Below are 25,284 nucleotides of genomic sequence, written 5' to 3' on the forward strand. Positions count from 1 at the left end.
TTGGTAAGTCAATTCTCTTCCCGGGGGAATTATTTCCAATAATCTTCAGGATGCAGGGGGAAGAGCTTTCTAAGCCTCACAATGCAGGCCATCAGCTGTGGCTCGGATCCCCTCAGCCCTCACAGGAATCCCACCCCCCCATCGAGGCTCCCTGCCAGGTTTGCCCTCATTGGCCCCCAAACAGAGGCAAGTAGTAAGTGGTAGGTGTGTCAAAGGTCACTCTAAAGTACCTAGGGAGGTTGGAGGGAGGTGTCCAGAGAGAAGCAATTAAGATGCCCACAAGAAAACCGGAGGGATATTGATAGGATGTTGGCACAGTCCTTAAACTCTTTTCTTTGCAAAATTTCACAGTCAAGTGACCACTCAGCCTTTGCTGTGATTCAGTCCCTCCTCAGCAATCCCTAGTAAGGAAGGGTTTGTTCACAAAAGCATATGGGACGTTAAGGAATCCCCAGAGTGCATTTCAGGAAGATAAGGAATAATTAGGTGCAAGAACAGTCCCTCTCATTTGTCAAATACTGGCAGAATGGAGCTGAGCAAGGCATGTCTGATCCCTAACACTGCAGAATTCAGATTCTAGGGGAAACATGGGTTGTTTTTTTTTTTAATTTACTTTACTTAAAAATCACACAAAACAATATAAAACTGATAGCTGATAAATGCTATAAGGCCAAAAGGTCATGTAGCAGTGGCCCAAGTTAAGTTAAAAATTGGGGAAACTGAGGGGTTATCTAGACAAAAATATAGGCAGAGTGGACAGCATATGCAAGGGTCCTATGCTGAGAAAGGCTTGATTTCCCAGGAGCTGACACTCGGCAGTCTGGAGCCTGTAGAATAAGGGTCCATGTGCTGTCAGGTGAGGGTGAGCTCCATGATAGTTAAGACCATGACTCCAATTTTAACTTCATCTTCAGCACAAGCCCTTTCCCTAAGCTCCACACACACAGCATCTCATAGGTAACACACCCGAAACTGAGCTTGTGTCACCCCCAGCTTCCCCATCTCAGCCAATAGCAGCTCCTTCTTCCAGTCTCAGGCTAGAAAGCTTGCATTCTTCCTGGATCATTCTCACACCAATCCATCAGCAAATCCTGCCCATTCTACTATCAGCCAAAATTCAACTCCTGCTATCCCTCCTATAATTTCCCAGTCCTTACCACTACTCTTGTTCTTATGCAGTCTGGACATCAGTCCCATGACCAGTCTTCAAAAGAAATAGGTGTGACCAGGAGACAACTCAACTAGCTGCATCATTTGAAGTTGAATCTGTTCCTTTGCAAAAACTCTTCCGTTTCTGGGGAAAGTGGATTTAACAATTCTCTACTCGAAGCTATGTAAGGTTTCCCATACTGCTGAGATGGATGCTTAGCGCCCATAGCATGGGTAGAAGTCCCATGACGTGCCACTTTTCCTGACAATCCCAACTCATCTTCCTTGCAGTTCCTCAAACAGACCGAATACATACTGGCCTTTGTGACAATAGCCTGGAATACTCCACAGGCCCTCAATTCTCAGGAACTGTGACTGGTCAGTGGATCTCTATGTCCCAGACTACCCAAAGAAGAGTCCACAGAGTCCACATTGTCTTCATGCCCAGCTTTGTCTTTCTTAGAGCCCTTGCACTCTGTGATACATGATCTACTTATAATTGCTCAAAGACTGTGTCTGTTTGGCTGACTGCTACATGCTTAGAATGTGGAGGAGTTCTAGGGAAAGAAAGAAAAGGGTTACCTTCAATTCTCAGCTTTGCTGGACCCATATAATCATCTCCAGAAATCTTCAAAAAATATATAATCCTTCTGCCTCAGTCCCACACCCTACACACACACACACGCGCGCGCGCGTGCGCGCGCGCGCGCACACACACACACACACACACACACACCCTACACACACTCTCTCACACACGTGCACACACACTCATATACATACTCTACACACACTCACACACATACTCACACACACATACAATCACAATCTCACACCCTACACCACTCTTTCTCTCTCTCACACACACACATACACACTCACACCCTACACACACACTCTCACACATGCACACACACACACCCTGCACACATACTCATACACATACACACACTCGAATATACTCACACAATCACATCCTACCCACAAATACTCTCTCTCTCTCTCTCTCTCTCTCTCTCTCTCTCTCTCTCTCACACACACACACACACACACACACACACACACACACCACAGGAAAAACATTGAGCACTGCGTATTTTACTAAGAGTCATGAAAGCTCTGGGGAAACACGAACTAGAGAGAGAGGTCTAGCTAGGAGAAAGGGGATTCAGGGCAAGAGAGAAGGTATTGCAGAAGTCAGGCCTACTCCTGGGAGAGACAACTAGGGCCCAGTCACTCTCGGGGAATAGAGCATACTAGGAGGAAAGGGCAAAGACAGAAGAAATAAAAGATGTAGAGGAGTGCACATTATAAACTTGATAGTAGACCAAGGGTTTCAACATTGTCTAAGCTCAATTTTAAAAAGAAGTTTGTTATCTTTTTCAACCAGCTTAAGAGAAAATCTGATGAAAATCGTCAGAGCACACATCTCGCTTGCCAAAAGACTGATGGTGTATTTTTTTAAGAATCATTAAAAAAAAAATCCACAGCAAATTTAACAGTCAATAGGGGATGGTTAAGAAATTATGGTAGAGTGACTCCATGGGATAGTGTGATAATCACAGTTTTCAAAACAGTGTAAATATGGGAAAAAACGTCTGCGGTTTACTTTTAAGTGAAGAAAGCAGTATTTTAAATGTCTCAGGATTGTGATTAAAACTATTCAAATATTGGGTTCTTTTCTGGGTAAGGCATTCAAGGAAATGTGAAACAGAGAGCTCTGTGTTTCCAGAGGATGGGAGAATGGATATGATCTTCTTTTAGATCTCTATCTCCTGGATCTGTCTATCTACCTCCCCTTCCCCTTTCTTCCTCTCTCTCTTTACTGTGCTTGGGAGAGGATCCAGGGCCTTGTGCATTCTAAGCAAAAACTGTGTCACTGAGTTACAGTTCTAGTCTAATGTTTCTTTCTTTTATTTTTTTTCTTTTTCTTTTTTTTTTTTTTTTTTTTTTTGGTTTTTCAAGACTTGGTTTCTCTGTGGCTTTGGAGGCTGTCCTGGAACTAGCTCTTGTAGACCAGGCTAGTCTTGAACTCACAGAGATCCGCCTGTCTCTGCCTCCCGAGCGTCTAATGTTTCTTTAAGCATAGAGTTTTATTAAAAAAATTGATTGCCAGGAAGGAACCTTTGTCAACAGGACTAAAGAGTCTCCTAGGCCTGCCCTCTCCCCCACACCCCCAGCAAGTACTGGTGGGTGAAAATTATGCTAGTGGAAGAAAATTCAGGACAATAATATGCAAATGTTCTGTTTAACCAATTCACTCAACAAGAATGAACTACCTACTCCATTTCTGGGTAAACATTCCCTGCATACAGAGGCTTGTGAGGAAAACCTAACCTGAGAGATTCAGCCGGCATCAATATTGAGCTCAAAATCTAAGGGAACAACAAACACAAAAATAAGTCCAAGAAAATCTACATTTTTTTTTAACTCATAGGAGTCCAGGTGTGGTAGTACCCACCTGTAGTCACAGCACTTGCGAGGTAGAAGCAGGAACATCACACCACCTACTTAACGCTTGGCCTACTTAATGAGTTCAAGGACAGCCTGGACTATGTATAAACAAACAAGCAGAAGAGAACAATAAGGAAATGAGTAAGTTTTGTATCAGATTTTCACTTGGGAGATTACGAAATGATGATGGTTGGTAGCCTTGAAGAAGAGTACCAGATGTTACAGGGAAGGGGCTGGTTTGAACAAGGCAAATGTCATCCAACACAAAACAGTTTACCATGGGCCTAGCTTGAGTCTGGGAAGAGGCTACAGGGGTGAAACTAGGGCCGGCCTAGGGCCCTGAAAACAGGATGCTTTTGACCAGGGAGTTGAGCTGTATGGAGCCACTCAGTGGAAAGATTAGTCTGGTAGCCAGAATGGAAAAAGTATATTCGCAGGTACCAGACACAACTGGCTCCAGGCCCCAACTTGTTCATTTACTGGTTTTGTTACATAGTATAGACTGTTACATAGTATAGAAAGCAAGGCTCTTCTGCATCTCTGCAATGGGTCATTCTAGCTCAGTAGGATTGTTGAAAGTTGACATGGTAGAAGCAATGAGAAAGTTTGCTCAAGAAAGACTTGATGAATAATCCCATTCCCCTGAATTCTCAGTGTAAAAGAGGAACTGGACCAGAGGCCGGGAGGGACAGGGAGAGGATAGAAGGACGAAGGACATAAAGGACATGATGGGTGAAGTCTAGAAGACTTGGTGATGACATATTCATGTCTTCCAAGGAAAGAGGCAACATCACTGATGTGCAAGAAGCCGAGGGCACAGAGGGCAATAGTAGCCATCACTGAAATGGGTGTGGCAGAGTGTGAACTGACACAAGAGGATGATGGTGTGAAGAATTAAGGAACACGACCAATCTCTTAGCAGGAAATATCCATGGTGCGATGCATGGATTGAACCCATACGACACAAACAATAAGATTGTTGGTATCAACCCTTCCTATTACTGAGGTCTCTAATGACTTTACCAACCTTTCTCCATCCCTCATCTTGATATATATTCATGTCAAAATACAAGAAGTGCTAATGCCAAAATACCCTGTATAGGATGCAGCCCAGCCGAATTTAGCATCCTATATTTTCCTCCAGGGTGTGTTATCATTCTTTAAAAAGTTTATTGAAATATCACTCATATATCATGAAATTCACTGATTTAAGGTACATATCCAATTCCCTTAAAATTTACAAAAGTATGCGACCATCACAATTACCCCAGAACACTTTCATCAACACCTAAAGAAACCATGTACCCCTTATCTGTCACCTACAATCTCCCAACCCCATCTCAGCCTTGGGCAACCAGTAGCCCACCTCCTGTAACCATACCAAACTGGAATGACCTAAGTTAGATCCCTGGGACCCACAGGGTAGAAGGAGAAAACTGACTCCTGCAAATTATTTTCTGACCCCCACTCTTGCTCTGTGACATGTGTTACCAAACCTGCATGAATGTACACACACACACACACACACACACACACACACACACACACACACACACACAATAAATTAGTAAATAAATAAAGCAATTTCCAAAGTCTTATTAATGGCTGCCTGGGCATATATTCTTGGGTAAACAGACAAATTGACCTCACAAAGAAGCTCTAAGATACTGATAGTTCTAACCAGTGTTAAATAGTCATTCTTGATTATACATGTTCACATATGCTCATTAACTCATTATGCCTTAACAGTCATTTCTTAATTTATGTAAGAGCCTAGCCCCAGGACCCCGTGGTACCAAGACTCCCTGAAAATACCCAAAACCTCAGATGCTCATGTCCTGTATATGCAATGGCGCAGCATTGGATTTGGATTTATTCATATTCTTTTCTCTGTCTCTAGACTACTCAAAATTCTTTTGGGGGGAGAGGGTATTTTGAAACAGGATTTCTCTGGTTAGTTCTGGAGCCTGTCCTGGAACTCACTCTTTAGACGTGACTGGCCTTGAGAGATCTGCCTGCCTCTGCCTCTGCCTCCCAAGTGCTGAGGTTATTCTTTTTTTTCCCGAGACAGGGTTTATCTGTGTAGCTTTGGAGCCTATCATGGCACTCGATCTATAGACCAGGCTTGCCTCGAACTCACAGAAATCCACCTGCCTCTGCCTCCTGAGTGCTGGGATTAAAGGCATGTGCGCCACCAACGCCTGGCACTCGGGTTATTCTTAATGCAAAGTAAATGCTATGTAAGCTGTGGTTATACTTCCCCGTTCCTCAGTTTTCTGTTCTTATGACAAAATATCCAAAGCAAACAACCTAAAATGAGAAAGGCCGTAGTTTGGCTCCTAGTTTCAGAGACTTTGGTCCTAGATCAGTTGGTTCCTATGCTTTGGGGCCTGGGCCTGGGTGGAACAGTACCTCGTGGTCTGAAGCAAGTGGCAGAGCAAGGCTGTTTATGCGATGTTGCCTCCAGTGACCTAACTTCCTTCTACCAGACCCACTTCATAAAGTGTCCATTTTCCCCTAACACTATCCCACTGCCCCCTGATACTGTCACAGGCTGGGATCATGCTTTTAATCCATTTGGTGACATTCAAGATCCAAGCCATAACAACTGTATTTTTTAAGGATTAAAGTCAAGAAAAAAAATGTCCACATGTTTGGTACTGATGCATACTTTTTCAAATATGTCTGATCCTCTCAGAGTTAAATGAATATGAAGATAAAGAGCCCACCACACATGCAATATATTCACAAGCACACATGGTTGGAGCTCATGAAGCTGCTCATATTTGATCACAGCCTTTTCAGGTAGATGTACCCCTGTGACTATAGTGTTAAGAAGATCCAAAAGTGTCACTGAGCACAGAGGTTTGAATTTTAGAGCCTGGGGCTTCTGAATCCACAAGGTTTCTTCTGAGCAGGTGCCAGTGAGCCATGTTCCTGAGACTGGCTGCAAGCTCTGGTTGAGTATTTCAAGGTCAGCCTTGCCACCTTCCCTTCTGTAGTCCCCACTGTCTTCTGAAGTCAGGGAAACGGCCCTCATCACAAACGTGGTGCTCTTGGGAATCCCACACCAGCCTGTGCCCTCTCCTTTCCATGGCAACAGCTCTAGCTTCCTGTACCATTCCACACAGCTTTCAGAACTTCGAGTTTCCACACTGTCCCTGTCAGGAATGAGGTTCTAGACCCTTTCATAACCCACAAAGTCAACACATCTGATTTTCCTTATTAATCCTTGAGCTAAGCAAAGCAATCAAGTAAACCCAAACGAAAGTGACCAAATAAGGTGAAAGGTTGTTTTCCGAATTAAATGACTGAGCTCTCAATTCACAGGACATCATACCCTGATGCAAGCCAATCTCCAAAAAGGATGCATTTGAAGTTGTGTCTAACTCTTGGCTGCTGAGATTTCCTACATCTCCAAATTGCATCACACACACACACACACACACACACACACACACACAGAGAGAGAGAGAGAGAGAGAGAGACAGACAGACAGACAGACAGACAGACAGAGAGAGAGTACGCACATGCATACATAGAGGCATGCATTAAAACATGCTCTCCAATATCACATCTCTGCATTAGTCTGAAATGGCAAAAATCCTCTTAGGTATTTTGACCTTCCCATTATAACACCAAAGCCACTATACCTGACATGGACTAAATATTCTGTACATTCTGTCACCCTATCTACATGACAAGTACAAACTTTGTCCCCTCTTTTATGTAGCTGAGGTAAAATATACATAACCCAAATCTTAAGCCTTTTTAAGAATACTATCCCACCAGTGTTAATGGATATTCTCTCAAGCTTCTATTTTTTAAAATATGTATAAATAACTAAAACTCATCAAAAGAACATAAGACTTCCCAAGTAGAGTTTTTCAATTACATGTTAAACATTAAATATAAACCACCCACACAATTTACTCTCAAACAGCCTTCTTTTAAAAAGATACAAAAATTTTTGTGCTTTTAAAAAGGGTGTTTCTTTCTTGAAAGAATAAAAAAAGTCAGTGTTTAAGGGTTAAGCTGTCTGCCTTAAAAATGTCCCTTTCAGAGGGCATGTTGAGTTATGGGTTTTTGTTTTGTTTTGTTTTTGTTTTTCTTCCTGGTTTTTTTAAGCACTTCTAAAATACATGAAAAAGATGTCAGCGAACTTATCTCCCAGCACTGCCTCCATCCAAGCAGCAGACATTGCTGTTTGGGTTTTTAAATGTTTTGAATGGCTTGGGGATTAGCATGGGTATTTAGCAAAAAGTACAACTTCAAATTATACGCTGCTTCATGGTGCCAAAATTCCGTGCACTATCTCAACCCTATGACGTCCACGCAGCCCAGCACTAAGAATGGTGGTTGTTAGTCATCTGGCTTTGCAATGAGAGGATGAAATTGTAAACAGTGTGTGCTGAGGCAGGCTGCCTTTAAGAAAGAGGGTGTTTTCAATATGATCTCAATTCTTTTAGTGTAGCAATATCTTTTAATCAACATACGTACCTAAACCAACATTACAAATAGACTTGTCCTAAAAAGTGGGACAAGGCATCCTAACAAAAGATGATGATACCTGACATGATGGTGTAGGCTTATTGTCCTAGTACTTGAGTGGGAAGCAGATGCTGAAGTGGGGGGGACTCTGATGTCAAGCAAGCTTTAAGGCCAGCCTGGGCTGTAGAGTGAGACCCGGTCCCAGAGAAGACAAAACATAAACAAAAGCAAACAGATTATAAGTGTATTCCCAAGCAAGCATATGCCCTAGTAACAAGTTAGTCCTTAATACCTAAGGATTTTATTTACATATATATTTTATATAAGCATAAGCACACACAGATTTCAAAGTTGTTTTAACTTTTAACATAATGCTTAGCAAATTATATAGGATAATTGCTCTGGCGTTGATCACAAATCCCAGCGTTAGTTACAATGTATGCCTCACCCATTGATGATACAGACGTACAAAAGCCGATATGGCCACACCCTACCTACCGCCATTATTAATTAAGAGAAAACAAAACCCAGATCGCAAAAGCAGGTAGCTCCAGACCAAGTATGGAGATGGCACAATGAAGATGGTGAGAGCTGAAGTGTTTTATTAAGCAGTGCTAGGAGACCAGACCAGAGTCTGTCTTACTCAATGAATGAATAGCTAGAGACCTCTTCACTCCCCCAAACAGTTGAGCGACTTGGATCATTAATCTCAATGTCTATACACACACACACACACACACACACACACATTTCTGTCAATCACAAAGTAGCCTGAGAGAAGGTTTGCCCTAGAAACTAACCAAAAGCAGGGGTTTGCAACAGATGCCTCATTGCAACTTTTAAAATAGATCCAATGTTAGGAAGTTAGTATACATTTATGTACTTGTTAATCAATCCAAGTACATGTAGCCTGAAACTAGGAAGTTGATAAACAGTGAAACCATTAAAGTGCAAAGAAAGTGTGGGAACGCATCACAGTGTTATTATAAAGATAAGAACAGCAACAATAGCCAAAGACAAACGGAAGATCCACACCTGCAGGCCATCCAGAGTAAGGCCTCTATTTAGGTGATATGGCACTTACAAATTTAAATTTACCCATTTGAACAACGAGCAAAACAAGTGCTTGCCCTGTCAGTTTCTCAGTTTCTCCATCTATAAAATGGGGTTGAAGCTATGTGTTCATAATTAGAGGCTGAATTCTTCCATTGGCTTCAAGACAGGATTCAAGAGCAGATGACTCAATAGACATGAATTTGGATACAGACAACTCTGCAGGAGGCAAGGAGAGGGGTCTGGGGCGTCTGACTCAGGAAGTTGGAAATGCTGAGGTTCTCGGCAATAGAAAGTTACAAGGGATGGACAAGAAGGTCTCTCCTCCTCCCCACAGGCAATGCTTCTTTCAGACTCCACAAGACAGATGCAGGAAGAGCTTGGGATCCTTGTTTTTATTCTTTGCATCCTAAAGTGGATGCATGTACTGAAATCGTATGCAAACACACAGGTATGTAAATACACACAGGTAAATATAATCAGATGTGCCAGTGTTCATTGAGAAATACTGATTCTTAAAATAGTTTTGAGGGTGACAAATAGGATGAATGCCTTCAGGCTGGGAGATGATAATTAACATCTTGCCCTAAGTGACTTTGGTCTAGGGAGTGACACAAAGCTTGTTAAAGGCTTGAAGAGAAAAAACTCCAAGGGATCCAGATGTCTCCAGTGAAGTAAGATTTTTTCCCTCCCAAAACAGCTACAGGCAAGTAGTACCGGAGGCAGGAAAGTAATGGGGCAAAATAAGCAAACTGTGGGGATCTATACCTTTTCCCAAATGGAGGCTCCAGCAGTGGCCTATAAACAGCCATTGTTGTAGACAGCCACGTTCGGGGCTTATGTACAACAGAGCTCACGTCTGGCTCTTAGAGTCATCTCTAAATGAGTCATTCTGCAGTTTCATTTTCATCCACCCTGTTTCCATTTTAATTTTTGCATTTATTTGTTTGTTCGTTTATTTTGTTGTGTTTATGGGTGTGCACAAGCTACAGCGTGCATGTGGTGGTCAACCTGCAATACTGGTTCTTTCCTGCTTCTGCATGCACTCTGGGGATCGACTCAGGTGCTCAGGATTGGTGGCACGCGCCTTGACTGACTAGGAGCCATCTCAACAGCCCCTAATGAAGTTTCCTTAGTTGCGTTTTGTAAAGTGAGGCATTCCTATATCCACTGCTTACTGCCCTCAAACTCTGAATGAAGACTTCCTTGCGGTCTCTTTCTTAAGTAGAATCATAGCAGAGGGTTCTTTAAGACTAGTGAGAACTCAGGTTCTCTAAACTCTTCAGCACACAGAGGCCCAGCCCCACCCCAAGTCAGTCAACTAGGAATAGCCTAAAAGAAGCCTGTGGATTGTTCTCTGTAAGTGTCACAGTTGTTTCCTTTGGTATGCCATGATTAAGAGCCATGTACAGACTCTAATTATCTGACATAGTAGTCACTGGCCACACATGGCTATTGAGCACTTGACAGATGTAGCTATCCAAAGTTGATACAATAAAATACATCCCAGATTTCAAAGGCTTAATACCAAAAATGTAAAAGAATGTAAACTGTCACATTGACGTTTTCTATTAGTTATATGTTGAAATTTGCAATGATAATATTTGGGATATACTGGGCCAAACAGTTATTAAAATGAACTTCTGTTTCTTTGCAATGTGGCTTCTCTACACTTCACATAACACCAGTTACCTCCTCTGGTGGAATGTGCTCCTTTAGCCAGTGCTCTTTTAGCATGAATGAGGAAATGGCCCCATCAGGTCCATTCATAAATCTGAATATGGGTACGTGGGAAACTGAGGCATGAGGATCTGGAGTTGGAGATCAACCTGAGCTTCACAGGGAGTCCCTGTCTCCAAATAGAGGAGACATGGGCAGTATAATCCGCTAAGCTAAAGCGACTTGGGAGCTTTCTAGCCTCCCTTTGCCTATTGCTAGAGAGCACATCACTGTGGAGCGAGGGATGATAGGTAGAACCGGTGATTGCCAATTGGTGTTCCCTATTTTGTCTCATTAACTATTTTTTCAAAGGTCAGAGAAGAAAGCTGAGTTACCTACCTATGGGAAAAGAGCCCCTCTGTGTTGTGCACACGTTTGTGAGGTAGCATTGTAGGACTACTCCAGAGTGTGAAGTGGTCTGAAAGGATGGATATTAAAAAACAAAAAACTAGCAAAACATTAAGTAAATGCAAAGAATGAATGCAATGAATGCAAAGAATGGAGGAAGGGAACTTTTTGCTACATTTCAACAGAGAAATGACCCTGGCCCTGGGGTATAGCTCAGTGATAAAGGGCTCATGCTTACCATTCACGGGCTCTGGAAGAAAGAAAAAACCAGACTAGACCAGACCAGACCAGACAGACCGGACCTACTGACATTGGAGGTTGTCAGCATCCAGAGAGCTGTTTTTGACTCAGAATTCATCACGCTGCTGTTTTCCACTCTGAGGAGTCACAGTGTTGTCCTTTCAGTGAGGCAAATCAGGTACATCCTAACTTTCACCTTGTCACACCTCAATGCCCTGGGAGAAGTGGACTTTATCCCCAGTGCCTTCTACTCTCTGGGTTGCAAACATTGAAACCTGAGCTTTAGAAGCCAGTCTTGCTCAAAGAGAAAATTCCAGTTTTGATAAAGTGGCATGGTCCTACCAAATTGGCCAAATGTCTTTCTTCCAATAGTTAGCTAATTTAAATAAAAAACAAATAATTTTGTTGTTATTATTATTGTTGCCCATTTTCCCCCCTTGGGAATCCAGCAGAGAGAGAGTTACATGAAATTAGCTAAAAAGTGTTACATTTGAGAAATCATGCCTGCAATGTAGGGGCTCCTTGGTGTAATAAAAGAAAGAAAAAGGCCTGGGTTCCAATGTAAAATGCAAAGGGCTGGAAAGGAGAGCTGTGGGCCAAGCCAAACGACACACAGTGCATGCATTCAGGGTTTCCATTTAGATACTCTTGTTCTCCAATCCAATGGCAGCAGAGCCTAGATCAGAAAGAAAATGCCTAGTGCTCTGGAGCCCTCTGTGCTGCTATAAGTTAGTTATAAGTTGTCAAGTTTTGCCAATGAAACCCAAAGAACATGCTTCCAGACAGCTCACTTGCACAGGACAGTATTTACCTTCAAACTCACTCCTGTACTGACTCGGAAAACATAATATATTGCAGATGGGTGCCCGGCAAAGTAAATGAGTCCAAATGAGCTGAGCAGGTTTTGTAAGGCTTATTATCAGCATGAAGAAAACTTTAAGGTAAAAAAAAATTAAAATGTCAATATTGGGAAAATTAGCATTTCATATATATATATATATATATATATATATATATATATATGCAAATATAGACTAGAACTAGTTTTTTTTGGTTAAGACAGTCAAGTCAGTTTTAAAAACTTATCTTTGAAAGGCTGTCGGTGAAAAGGCTTGAAAAGAGGAAAATTTCCAAAGCCTTGGCTTCTGCTGTATGGGTCCCTGGCAGGGGCATTTAGGCAACCTGCCTGGCAGAAAGAGAATTCTGAGCTGAAGGCAGGGGCCAGGCATTCAGACCTGGTTCCCACTCTCTGGCATGGGCCTTGGATATAATAACCAGGCTTCAGGGGCTCCTCTACTCATTGGAGAGGTTGACCAGGAGGCTGTTTCCTGGCTCCAGCATCTATATACAGCTACTGGTGTCTACCCACCATCACAGACTCTAGGCTGAGTTAAAAAGATCCCTTTTACTCCCTCAAGGATCGGGTCAAGTCAAATACCAACATGGTATCTTCTTAATTTTTTTTGGGGGGAGCAGAGATTAGAAATGTCAACCTTAAGGAAACAGAACAAATCAGTTTAAATATTCAATTTCAAATCAGTGCACTTATTCCTGACTAATTCTCAGATTAAAAGAGAGTGGAGACCATAGATTGAACCCGTAGGAAAAGTAAACTGGCATCTCATGTCACATCACAGGCTTTCGGCAATTTTCCCTGAACTCTGAGAATTCTCTGAAAGTCCGGCAAACTTTTCTCCAGAATTTTCCTGGTGTTTTTGGAAGAGTGCTATCACTACCTGGGAAATCCTAAGAAGCCTTCCCTCTGTCTGAAAAGTCTCTCATGTCAATTCCCAACTATAGAACTAGTGAGTATTTTAAAAAAATATATATTAGCTGTTCATTTTTCTTTATTATTAAATCTAACAATACATGAAGTCATCTTTAAAGTGCCAGTCCCCGCATAGAGCACTGTGACAAACAGTTCATTTAGTTCACACATGGCAGCAGGAAGAGGTTCTTTGTGAGGTTTATCTCCCAGACTTAAATATTTAAGGCTACTGCTCTCTGTTCATCTCCTTATCTCAGTGGTATCATTTCTCTTAAACAGAGTTTGGAAATAGTCCTCAATTTAAGGTTTAAGCACTAATTTATAAAACCCTTAGTTGATTCCCATAACACAGCAGCAGTCAAACTGGACAAGATAATGAATTGACTGAGATCATTGTCCAGCTTCATCCAAGAAAGCAGCCTTTAGAAAAAAAAAAAAAAGATCTTAAAATGCCTTAGAAATTCAATTTGCAAGCAGCAAAAGCAGCATATAGATGGGAAACACCAGCCTTTATCACATTAATTTTGTGACTAACAGCATTGCTTTGAAAGGGAAAAGAAAAGAAAAGATGACTAAAATAATAAGGCCACTCAGATGCTCAGTTCAGTCTAACAGTACAACCAGAAGGAAACCAACTGCTCAGACAACATTCACATCTGGAGGGTGCAGGCACCATCAGACTCCAACAAAATAATTGTCAACCGAAGACAACATTGCAATGATTTATCATTTCTAAAGAGTAAATTCTGGTATCGGATGGGGTTACTGGGACTGTGACATCAGTTTGGATCACAGTGGAAAAACTCTTCAGTGTTTCAAGCATGCAGGTGTGAGAAACTGGCAAATAGTTACAGTAAAAATATTCTACAACTGGAAAACTATGCAGGAAAAACCTTCTAACAGCCTAACATTCGTTTCACCATCTATTCAAAGGGTGAAACATCAACGCAAGATAGAAATAAAGTCATAGATTCCACTTTTTTCTTCAGCTGACTGCTCACTATAAAAAGCCAGTAAGTTCAAAACTGACTTCTGCATGACAGGTAATCCAGCCATTTACATTTTTTTTAAATCTCTCACATGGAGATGTCATCAACTGAATAAATTCATTTACTCTGAGGAAAGCTGAAAATAAAATATTGATGCAAACATAAGGAATTAAAGTAACAAATTTATATAAAAATGATGTAAGCGACCGAAAATGAGAAAATGTGTGAGAAGGCAGTGAGTTATCTTACAGGTTTAAAACTAAATTAAAACGGATATTCAATCAACAGCACCCTTCTTTGGGGGAAGCCTGTGTCTAAGCTTGAATGTGGAAGTGGATTGTTTTGTTTTGGTTTGTTTTGTCTTTAATCTTTAGGTTTCTTTTAAAGAACACCTTCTTGCTAAAACTCAGGTACTTATTAAAGTGACTCACAAAAGTATTCTGGAGGGAGGAATTTACCTGACACCTTGCTTGCTCTTCTTCATAGCTTCCCTACAATGTACAGGCTCGTGAACATATTTTATTCCAGAAATAAAGCCCCCCTCTCTCCTCTCTCTCTCTCTCTCTCTCTCTCTCTCTCTCTCTCTCTCTCTCTCCTTCTCTCACACACACACACACACACACACACACACACACACACACCTGCACAAAATCTTACCAATCCCAGCAAACTAACAAAAAACACATACACATACAAAATAAAAGTCCATTTCCAAGTCCTATCTATGAGCATATAAGGTCGACCTCCACTGATGCGATGCAAAGTGCCTTCCCTGCCTCACAAGCAGGAGCATGCTCTTACCATGGCTTGTAGAGTAAAGACGCGATGTGTTGCCTTCTGCAGTCACCAGATCAAAAATGTCCCTTCTCTCTTGTAACTTCTTTTAACCAGCAAGATCAGAAAGGAAACAAATCTTTGCGCACTTGCCCCAGTGTTTCAGAGCAGAAGATTGTGAAGTAGCTCTTAGCTTAAAAGAGAACAGATCTGGTACTTCAGTCACTCTGCAGCTCAGAGGTCCCTCATGGACTCTGGTACCTTCTTTCCCCCTCCTTCTTTACGTTTCTTTTAGTAATGAGACTGATTTTTCCAGTAGCCTTCAACTCCCTAGATTTAACTGACATGGAAAATGTGACTAAAACCTTGTAGAACTGTCTAGCCTCCAATCCTACACAGAATGAACTTTGTTGTGTTGAAGAACACCTCGCAAGCAGCTACATGCTCGGTTCCTACTCCCTGTGCTCTGCAGCACACAACACCAAATAACAGTGCGCCATCTAGTTAGCAAAGTGCAATCTCCATCCATAAAGGGGGGACACCTTCCAACCCTGGGAGCTAAGCTTGTCAGGGTTCAGCAACTCTAAAGGTCCAATTGTTTATTTAAATAAAAAAAATATCGCTACTGGGATAATCCACATCTACTGGATATGGGAAAATTTAGGTTATAATGGCACTACAAACTTTTACATCTAACTTTGATTTACAAGATAAAAGCAAGTTTTAAATTAAAAGGGCTTTCTGTTAATAGAGCTTATTATTCTGAAGACGGGAATGATTTTCTTCGAAAGTTGTCCCTGGGTGCACGCCTATTATCTTTGCTTTTCCCCTTCCACTAATGAGCATTTATCTAAAGAGCCTGTTAATCCTCTGATGTGTGCTTCTGGTCAGAGGTAACAGTTTGAATAAAACCACTAACCACTGATCACTAAATCACTGATCATTAGTCACACTCTGCAGGGCCCATGACCCGGCCATTTTCCCCTTAGGTCTCTGCATCACAAACAAGAAGTTTAACATTTTCGATGCCCGTGCATTGCACAGTGAGTTATACTATTCCATGTCTGGATGGGAATAAATAATAAATACCGCCACAACCTTGAGGAAGGGGTGTCAATCAGACTCCAGTCAGGAGTTCACAAAGCCTGCTCTATAACTAGAGCACACTAGAGAAAGTAGATACAATTATAACAAAACACGTTCTTCAAGTAATGCCACCTATTTAGAATATAAAACTTGCTTATTTAGTTTCCTCCATCTCCAAATCAAAGAGTACCCAAGTTCCCTGTCCCCTGCCAGCCAAAAGCTTGTGCCCGAGTTTATGTTTGATCCTGCCTATCATTCTTCTCTCACCCCAAAAGTTTTCACTCTCTGTCTCCTGAACAAGTCACCAGCAGTGGTGTTTTCGCCGCTGGTGTTGATTTAAAGAGCAAGTGGGGAAGATAGTAACTCAGTTCTGTAAATTGGGCTTTTAACTTCCTCTGCAGACAGAAATTCAAGGCTAAGAACAAGAAAGTACCACATGCAGCAATGTATTGTGCTGTACGGTGCTTTCAGCTGTCAGACACATCCCCTCACTTTGGAAATTAAACGTCTAATCTAGATCCTTTCCGCTAAACCTGAATTTAGTCAGCTCCTTCGTCTTTCCCCTAGGGCTGCAGGGTTCATTGGACTCCTGGCTCTTAGATGTGTTGCTTTCCTAAGTCGCCTCAGGGATACGGTATTAGCATATAAGACGTCAAAAACCTTTGGAGGAGTTTTTCTATCTAGACTGAGCATTCTCACCCGGGAAAGGGGCCTGGCTAGTGCCTTTCTTAAATAATAGAAAAGGGCAGATTGAGCGCCCATCAGGTACTGGGCTCAGACACCAGAAGCTCACTCCTGGGGCAGCATTCCCCTGAGGGAAACTGTAAAAGGCGGGGGCTGGCCCAGTGATAACGAGGTGGGCGGGGGAGGTTGGAGAAGGAGGGGTCGGGGAAGCGAGGGCAATAGCGGTGTCCAGGGAACCCTCAATTGCGCTGGGGTGGGGGTGGGGAGCGAAAGCAGAGTTGCTTTGTCAGCATTCTGAGCCCCTGAACCCTTGAGTATCTGAAGCCCTTAATCAAACACTTACTGGCCTGCCGAATGACGTAATGGACCTGTAGCCAGCTTTTATTCTTTGACACATGTCAGGGAGAGGGAAAAATAAAAAACCAAACAAGCTTTGAAGACTCTGACAACGAAATGCACAAGCAGTCCACTCCAGTTCCCGGTCTTGAACCAGCATCCAGTGGGGGCGGTACTCATTCAGAGAAAGTTGGAGCTTTTTCTACTAGACACTCCCCCCCCCAAAAAAAAGCGGGATGTAGGAGATATAGTCCCCCTGATGTGTCATGGGTGGGTGGGAGGGGCATCTCGGCTCTTTCTTGTCTCGACCCTCTAAGAACTTTGTGAAAAGTTTAAGCAGTTCGGTGGAGAATCTGGCTTAAAGACAGGCTCGGTCGCAGGGTGTTGAGAACCGCCTGTGCGCAGCGCGGCTCGGGCCCCAGCTGTCATTTGGGGCGGCAGCCCGGAAGAGGTAACAGTGCCAGCTCGAAGGGGACGGAGGCGGGAGGCGGCTGCAGGCGTGAAGGCGAGGGGCCTGGAGCACTCTCGAGCGGGAGCTCCTGGAGCGAAAGTCAAGTGCCCTTCAAGGGCAACCGCCCCTCCCCGGGCGTGCGCCCACCGGCTGCAGCCCGCAGCTGGTCGAGAAGTGGCAGCGGCCGCTCGGGCACCCGGGGAGAGCGAGCCCCCAGGGCACTCGCCTGGCCACCCCTAGTTGAGCCGGCGTCTTTGCCGCACCGGTTGGAAGTTTGCAAACTTTCTTCAGGGGTTCCGCTGCATCACTGAGAAACTGGGGACGCGGGGGAGGCTCCTGGTTCGCAGTCTCTGCTGCTGCTGCCGCCGCTGCTGCTGCCGCCGCCGCTTGACCACACTTCAGGAGGGTTCCGCACCTTGCCAGGGCTCTGGAGGCAAACATACACCCCCGATTCATAACTGTTCCCCGTGTCAGGGAAACTCACGCGCGCTCCCATACACGCACGCACACTGGGTCGGACACGGCGCTGGCTCCACTCAGCATCCCTCCAGTCGCACGGCGCAGCAACCACCGAGACGCGCTCCGGGACGGAAACGGCGTGGGGTCTCTGAGTGGCTACAGGACACAGCACAACTCCACAGTCCACCAGCAACTGGGACCGGACTTCCCTCTGATCCGCCAAAGTGTTTACAAACACAAATCAAGCGGCGGGGGGGGGGGGCGGTAAATGCATCGCATCCTCCCTACTCCTTGCCCTGTGACCTGCCCATTGGACCAAGTAACCTCGCGGCTGCAGTGGAGAACCAACCCCTGCAAACAAGGACGCTCCCAAGTCGGCTCGCGCGGCAAGTGCAGCGAAAGTGGCTAAATGCAAAAGCCCCAGAAGTGGCCGCGCCGTATTTTTAGGAACTTACCAAACAAGTGTGGAGAAGGCAAGAGCCGAGCCCGGGTGAAGGGACCACGTTGGACTGAGCAAAGATTACAATACATTCTATTTAGAGTGCATTACATCACCCCCCCGGTGACGTCACGTGGGATTCCTGAACTTCTAAATCATTGCGGTCCGCTGGGGAAGGAGGGAGAGAGGGGTGGGGCCCGCACGCCGAGGGGGCGGGCCCCGTCCCCGCTCCGCCCAGACCCCGCCCCTCGAGCGGACCTGGGTGCACGAGGCTGTGGCGGCGGCGGCGGCGGCGGCGGCGCCCGCGACCGCGCAAGCAACAGCTTGCACAGCCCAGCGCCGAGTAACACGGCTCCCCGACATTAGTGGTGTGAGTCAGCTTGGAAACAATCCTGATGGTTTCAGACAGGACCACGCAGGAGACACGAACCCGAGCTCTCCTACAAGGAGTGCCTGTAGGATGAGAAAGGAGCTAGGTTTGGGGTGTGAGCAAGAGAGATGACAATCACAGTGGGACGCTGAAGGAGGTGGGGAGAGACTTTTGCACTTATAAATGCAAGACGCTCCCCCACCCCCAGAAGATACCCAGCTCCTTTGCCTGCGACAACTGTGACCTCATTGCAGTGTTCTCTGCATGCTGGCTTCTCAGCATTGTATCTACACTTCGCCGGCCCTCTCCGCGTCACTCTCAAGGGCATAACTTCTTTCTTGGGCACACTCACTAGGGCTACACACAGCCCCCAGCCTTCCCTAGTCCCTCACGGTGCGTGTGCGGAGCTGAGAGAGTCGCTACTGAACGCGAAAGGTGAATCTCAGCCAAGAGCCAAGTGATGAGCCGGATTTAGACCTCGCGTCAGCGCCGGAAGGGCCCTGGCCATTGGATCCAGAGCCTCGGTTACTGGCCCAAGCTCACCGGCTGGGAAGCAGCCGAGTCAGGGCTAGAATACAGAATCGAGGGCCAGCTCTGCAGCAGGAAAGGAAGACTGCCGTTTTCAGCGTGGGCCAGTCGCCACCACTATCACCTTCCTCATCCCCGCCAAGGGCTAAGTTTCCTTTCGGAAGCTCTCCCCTTTGGGAGCATTGAAAGCTTGTTCAAAATGACCACTGTCATCCTGCAACAGCTCACACTTTGCCAAGCGCTTGGAAATCACGCCGCAGTCATGTTCGTCTTCCTTACAGCACCTTGGCACAATAAGAAGTGAGGCTGTGTTGTAATCATCCCCATTTCACAGCTGAGCTAAGGCAGACTCCAGAAGGCTAGGAGCTCACCTGCTGAGCAGGGACCCACTCCAATCCACACCCAACTCCAGATCGCACTTGGGTGCTCTGGTAGAACCAGGGATGTTCATTCTTTTCTGGTGGGTAACTGGTGGTTAGAACGTCAACAAGAACTTGTGGCTGGGAGTTAGATCTTTGCTTAGGAACAGTTTAGCCCCCATTAACAAACAATAATGGTTCCTGACATTTATGTAACATCTGACATTTATATAGTACCTCTCATTCCAGTGTCTCACAGCCCTGACTGTGCAGTCTGCCAGAGGATCATGACCAGACTGGCTAGGAATCATAATGCTTTGCCTGAATTGTCACATTTCTGAGCTGGTTTTGACATACTAAGTGGAAGAGCTTTCTATTTCCTTTATGGTTTGAAGTGTTTAAATGACCCCCCCCCTCCTTTCCGGGGTTCCCTGAAACCACAGAGGCTGACAACTGCCTTTTCCTTGCAGCCTTCCTCAAAACTCTTCAGTGAATTTTCTACTTGTTCTTTTCCCTATGGAGCACTGAAGGAACCCCGAAGGAAGACTCCAGTCCTAACCTGAATCTGAACCAATAAAAACATTAACGGTGACAGCTCAATTATCTTGGCTTAAGGAAGGAAGCAATAGCCCACTCAGCAACAGCTTCTGTGCCACATTCCATCTCACTTACCAGTGCAGCCTTGCCCACCTGAAGCAGGGACCAAGCTCCTTCTTCCTCAGAGCCCAAAGGAACAGAGCCAGCATAGCAGAGTTCAAGCTGAGAGCTGCCCCCCCACACCAGAAGAATGACGAGAAGAGTTGAATAAACAACAGAATGATCACCAAAAGATTCACAAACTTACAAGGAGTTACACAATTTGATTCACAAAATTTGCTGAAGAGAAGCATGAGTAGATGAGTTTTCATGAAAGCACTATCCAGATTTCTCAATGTGATGGTGGGAATATTCACAGTAACTCCAGAATTATATCACTTGTATTAACAAATGTATTTGGCCTTGGGTGAGATTTCTGTAAGCCCCACTCTTTTTCTATTAATGAAAGTAATGGGACTAAGATTGTCATCAGCGGGCATGCAATGATGTTAGCAAACTTAGCCAGTAACTGGAAAAGAGGATTTCCCCCATCATTCCTGACCCCACACTACCTTCTGTGTGTACCATGGGCACACGGGCAGCAAGCAGCCTCTAATCAATCAGACCCCACCAACAGCTCTCACGTCTGTGGCTTGCATGCTTGTCTGCCATGTGCTGGTTCATCCAGGACTTCTCAGAACTCAAGCACCATTGAGGCAACAGCACAGGGGTGTCTCTAAGAGTAACTAGCTCAGCAGGTGGTTGCATAGCCTATGGTATTTGCCCACTAAGATGCCAGCACCAGACCAAGAAAGCCACCTCACCTCCGGGCCTCTGGTGGAATATGTGAAAACAGGGACCTTTACACCAAAATCAAGTCAAACTGGCTTGGATACCACCCACCCAGGAACAACTCCACATAAGCCAGCCTGGTGTTAAGTTTAGACCTTTGAAAAGAAAAGTATCTACACTGACTCCCTAGCAAACCCTAGGTTATTCCTTAGTTGCTGGACCAGGAAAAGAAGACTCTTAGGATCAAAGTCAAGGATTTCCCTTTACCAAGACCTAAAGAAATTCTGTATTTAGTATATTAACAGCCTTTTTGGTACACACTGAATACTAGGCATGAACAATCCAAGGGATTCATCTGGGAAAGAAACTGTGGAACTATGGACACATTCTCTCTCTCTCTCTCTCTCTCTCTCTCTCTCTCTCTCTCTCTCTCTCTCTCTCACACACACACACACACACACACTTGGAGGCCAGAGGTCAATATCAAGTTCTTCCTCAATCTCTGTTCACCTTAGTCTTTAAGACAAAGTCTTTCACTAGCCCTAACGACTCAGCAACCGGCTGGTCAGTGCTCCCCAAGGATCCTCCTGTCTGTACAGCCCCAGTGCTGGCATTACAGGGGCAAGCTGTGTGACTGGACTTTTTTAATCTGCGTGCCGAATGTTCAGGCCCTCATGATTACAAAGTACTTTACCAAGTAAGCCAACCCCAAGTCCCTTGGAAGAAATTCTTCGGCCCTGTACTTTGGGTTCAGCTATTTGTCCGTCCAACTTACAATGAATGTTGGAAAACCTGGTGCTGGGTTTTAATAAGATTAGGGCTGGAGAGACAGCTCAGTGGTTAAGAGCACTGGCTGTTCAGAAGTACTCATTTGATTCCCAGCACCATGTAGCTCACAACTGTCTTTAACTCCAGGTCCAGGGCACTCAGTGTTCTCTTTTGGTCTCCATGGACACCAGGCACACATATGGTACAAAGATGCATTTGCAGGCAAAGCACTCATACACAAAATATAAAAATTTTAAATATAACAAGGGTCTCCTTCCCTGAATTTAGGTTCCTACAGAAATCCCCAGACTTTAGTAACTAAGTAGTAAGCACTTTGCATGGCAAAGGTAGCTTCTTGGTTCCAACCTCACAAAGGTTTCAGCTCAAAGGGGTCCAGGAGTCTACATCTATGACTTTCATGCCAGTATCTTGGCACCTTCACATTGAGTGGCACTGCTTTAGTTACTTCCTACATGGTAAGTGATGGAGAGGAAGCTGATGAGAGGGACCAGGAAAAGGGCCTGCTTGCATCATGACTTTCCTCTTCATGGAATCTTTCTTTTTGGAGTTTTGATTGTTGTTCTTTGTTTCTTTTATTTTTGCAACACTGGGAGCTTGACTCCAGGGCTCCTATGCTCCACACTGATACACCAGCAGTTTCCTGTAAAGACTGTAGCTCACCTCATCCCACTGCATATACATCTCAAGGCATGCTTTAAGGCTTCATCAGAGCCTCTGTAGTTGGTGCTGCCACTGCTGGAGAGACTAGGTTTTTCCTGGGCTTTTCTTAGCTGTGCTGGCTAGCAAAAGTGGTACAAAAGTCACTGCTGGAGTCAACTCAGAACACCCCCCAGTTATGGCTCCACTTGGGAAGTTTATCCCTCCTAAAAATAAAGGGTATCTTTATTATCTGTCTTGAAAGAACAAAGATTCCCAACTGACAAACCAAAAAAAAAAAAAAATGCATGTAAAGACTATGCTACAGTTTGAGTCTGAAAACAGCCTCTGAAGGCTGGAGTGTTAATGGTTTGGGTGCAAGTGATGGGGCTTTAGTGACTGGATCAAGAGGTTCTGACTTCACTGGTGGCTTCATCAACACATGGATTGATCACTTTTTTATTTTTTATTTTTTTAATTTTTTGGTCTCTCGAGACGGGGGTTTTTCTGTGGCTTTGGAGACTGTCCTGGAACTAGCTCTTGTAGACCAGGCTGGTCTCGAACTCACAGAGGTCCTCCTGCCTCTGCCTCTGCCTCCCGAGTGCTGGGATTAAAGGCATGCACCACCACTGCCTGGTGGATTGATCATTTTTAACATAATGTTTTTACTGGCTTCTTGAGAACTTCGTACACTCATACTATATATTTTGATCATACCCATACCCCTTCTTTCTAACTCCTCTAATGCTACCCATCCCATACCCCCAAACTTTAGTGGTTTTATAACCCTTTTCATAACCCAAATGAGTTCAGTTTCACTGCCCATATAGTAGTCATGGGTATGGGCCATTCACAGGAAATTTGTTGACCTATCAGAGGACACACTGTTAAAGAAAACCAGCCCTCCACCTCCCAGAAGCCATCAGTTGTCAATAATTCCTCAACTAAAGGTTGGGGCTCAGGATCACCTTTCTCCTCCATGCTATAATGTTGACTGGCTTAATCTTTGGCAAGTCTTGGCTAGGCAACCATAGTTGTTGTAATGAGGGCAGCAGTCCTGTCGTGTCCAGAAGACACTGTTTTGATCTGGTCCTCCCTGACCTTAGGCTATTATAGTCTTTCTTCCCCCTTTTCTTTGATGGTCTCTGAATCTTGAGAAGCGGGGTGTGATGCCAATGTCCCACTTATTTCTGAGCACTCCAAAGACACTTATTCCCTGCACCTCACCAGCACCCACTGGGTTAACCACCATCCACTGGGCAAGGAAACTTCTCTGGGGCCTGAGAGTTGCTTTGGTCTATAGGTGTAGAAATGTGCATTTAGAGGGCAATTTGATATTACATCCAATTAGCAAAATATTAGTAGTAGATTCACCTGTATGGGGCAGTGAGCTCCACAGATGTGAGTACTTGACCAGACTTAACAGTACCCTGCCTATGGGTGGAGCCTTAAGTAACACATTAGAACATATTAGTTAGCACATACCATCATTTGTGCACGGTGGTACCCTTAAGGGTGTTGTTGTTATTATTATTGTTATTATTATTATTATTATTTGGTTTTTCGAGACAGGGTTCCTCTGTGTAGCTTTGGAGCCAATCCTGGCACTCTCTCTGGAGACCAGGCTGGCCTCAAACACACAGAGATCCGCCTGCCTCTGCCTCCCGAGTGCTGGGATTAAAGGTGTGCACCACCAACACCCGATTTAGGGTTATTTTTAAATATATTTTAACTGAAATAGAATGCATCACTTCTCCCATTCCCTCCAATCAGTTCTTCCCAGGTATCTTCCTTCCAATTCCTCCCATGTCCCTCCACTCCCAAGCCTCCTTTGTTTTTTTTTTTTTTTAATTTTTTAAAGATTTTATTTATTTATTATGTATACAACATTCTGCTTCCATGTATATCTGCACACCAGAAGAGGGCACCAGATCTAATAACGGATGATTGTGAGCCACCATGTGGTTGCTGGGAATTGAACTCAGGACCTCTGGAAGAGCAGCCAGTGCTCTTAACCTCTGAGCCATCTCTCCAGGCCCCTCCTTTGGTTTTTAATGCTCACTCCTAGTGTTCCCTCACTCTCCTCTCTGTTCACTCTCCCTCTCTACCCGCCTCTGCCCTTAAAGGCTTCCACAAGGTGAGCAGCTTTTTCTCCACCATGTTGTTTCGTTTTTTGTTGCTGTTTTTTTGTTGTTGTTGTTGTTGTTGTTGTTGTTGTTGTTTTAAGACAGGGTCTCTGTGTGTGGCCTTGACTGTCCTGGAACTCACTCTGTGGGCCAGGCAGGTCTCAAACTCAGAGCTCTACCTGCCTCTGCTCCCAAGTGCTGGGATTAAAGGTGTGTATCACCATCACCTGGCTCCCCAAGGTGTTTCTTGCTAGGCAAAGGCATGCCTTGGAATGACCTGGGTTCTCAGTCTCACTCTATTTGGCTTCTGTCTGCCATGGGATGAACAGCCTTTGCTTCCTGCCTCCAACACTGTGGTGTTCTGTCTACCTCAGACACAAAGCAATACACAGCTGACCTTGGGTGGAAGCCTCTGAAACTGACCCAAAATAAACCTTTTCCCTCTATTGTCTGTGTCAAGTACTTTGCCGTAGCACCAGGAAAATAATGTGTCTAACCTAGACAACAATAACCATGCCACAGTTACCTACAATTTATCAAGTATTTATTGTTTGCTGAGTCCTGGACTAACGGCTACCTGTGTGTGTAAACAGCTAATCCCCCCAACAAGCTATTCTCATTTCGCAGTGAGGAAACTGAGTCTTAGGGAGGACAGTGCTTCTGGGACT

Source organism: Cricetulus griseus, chromosome 8 (genome assembly GCF_003668045.3).
Source record: "Cricetulus griseus strain 17A/GY chromosome 8, alternate assembly CriGri-PICRH-1.0, whole genome shotgun sequence".
In the NCBI taxonomy this organism is placed as follows: Eukaryota; Metazoa; Chordata; class Mammalia; order Rodentia; family Cricetidae; genus Cricetulus; species Cricetulus griseus.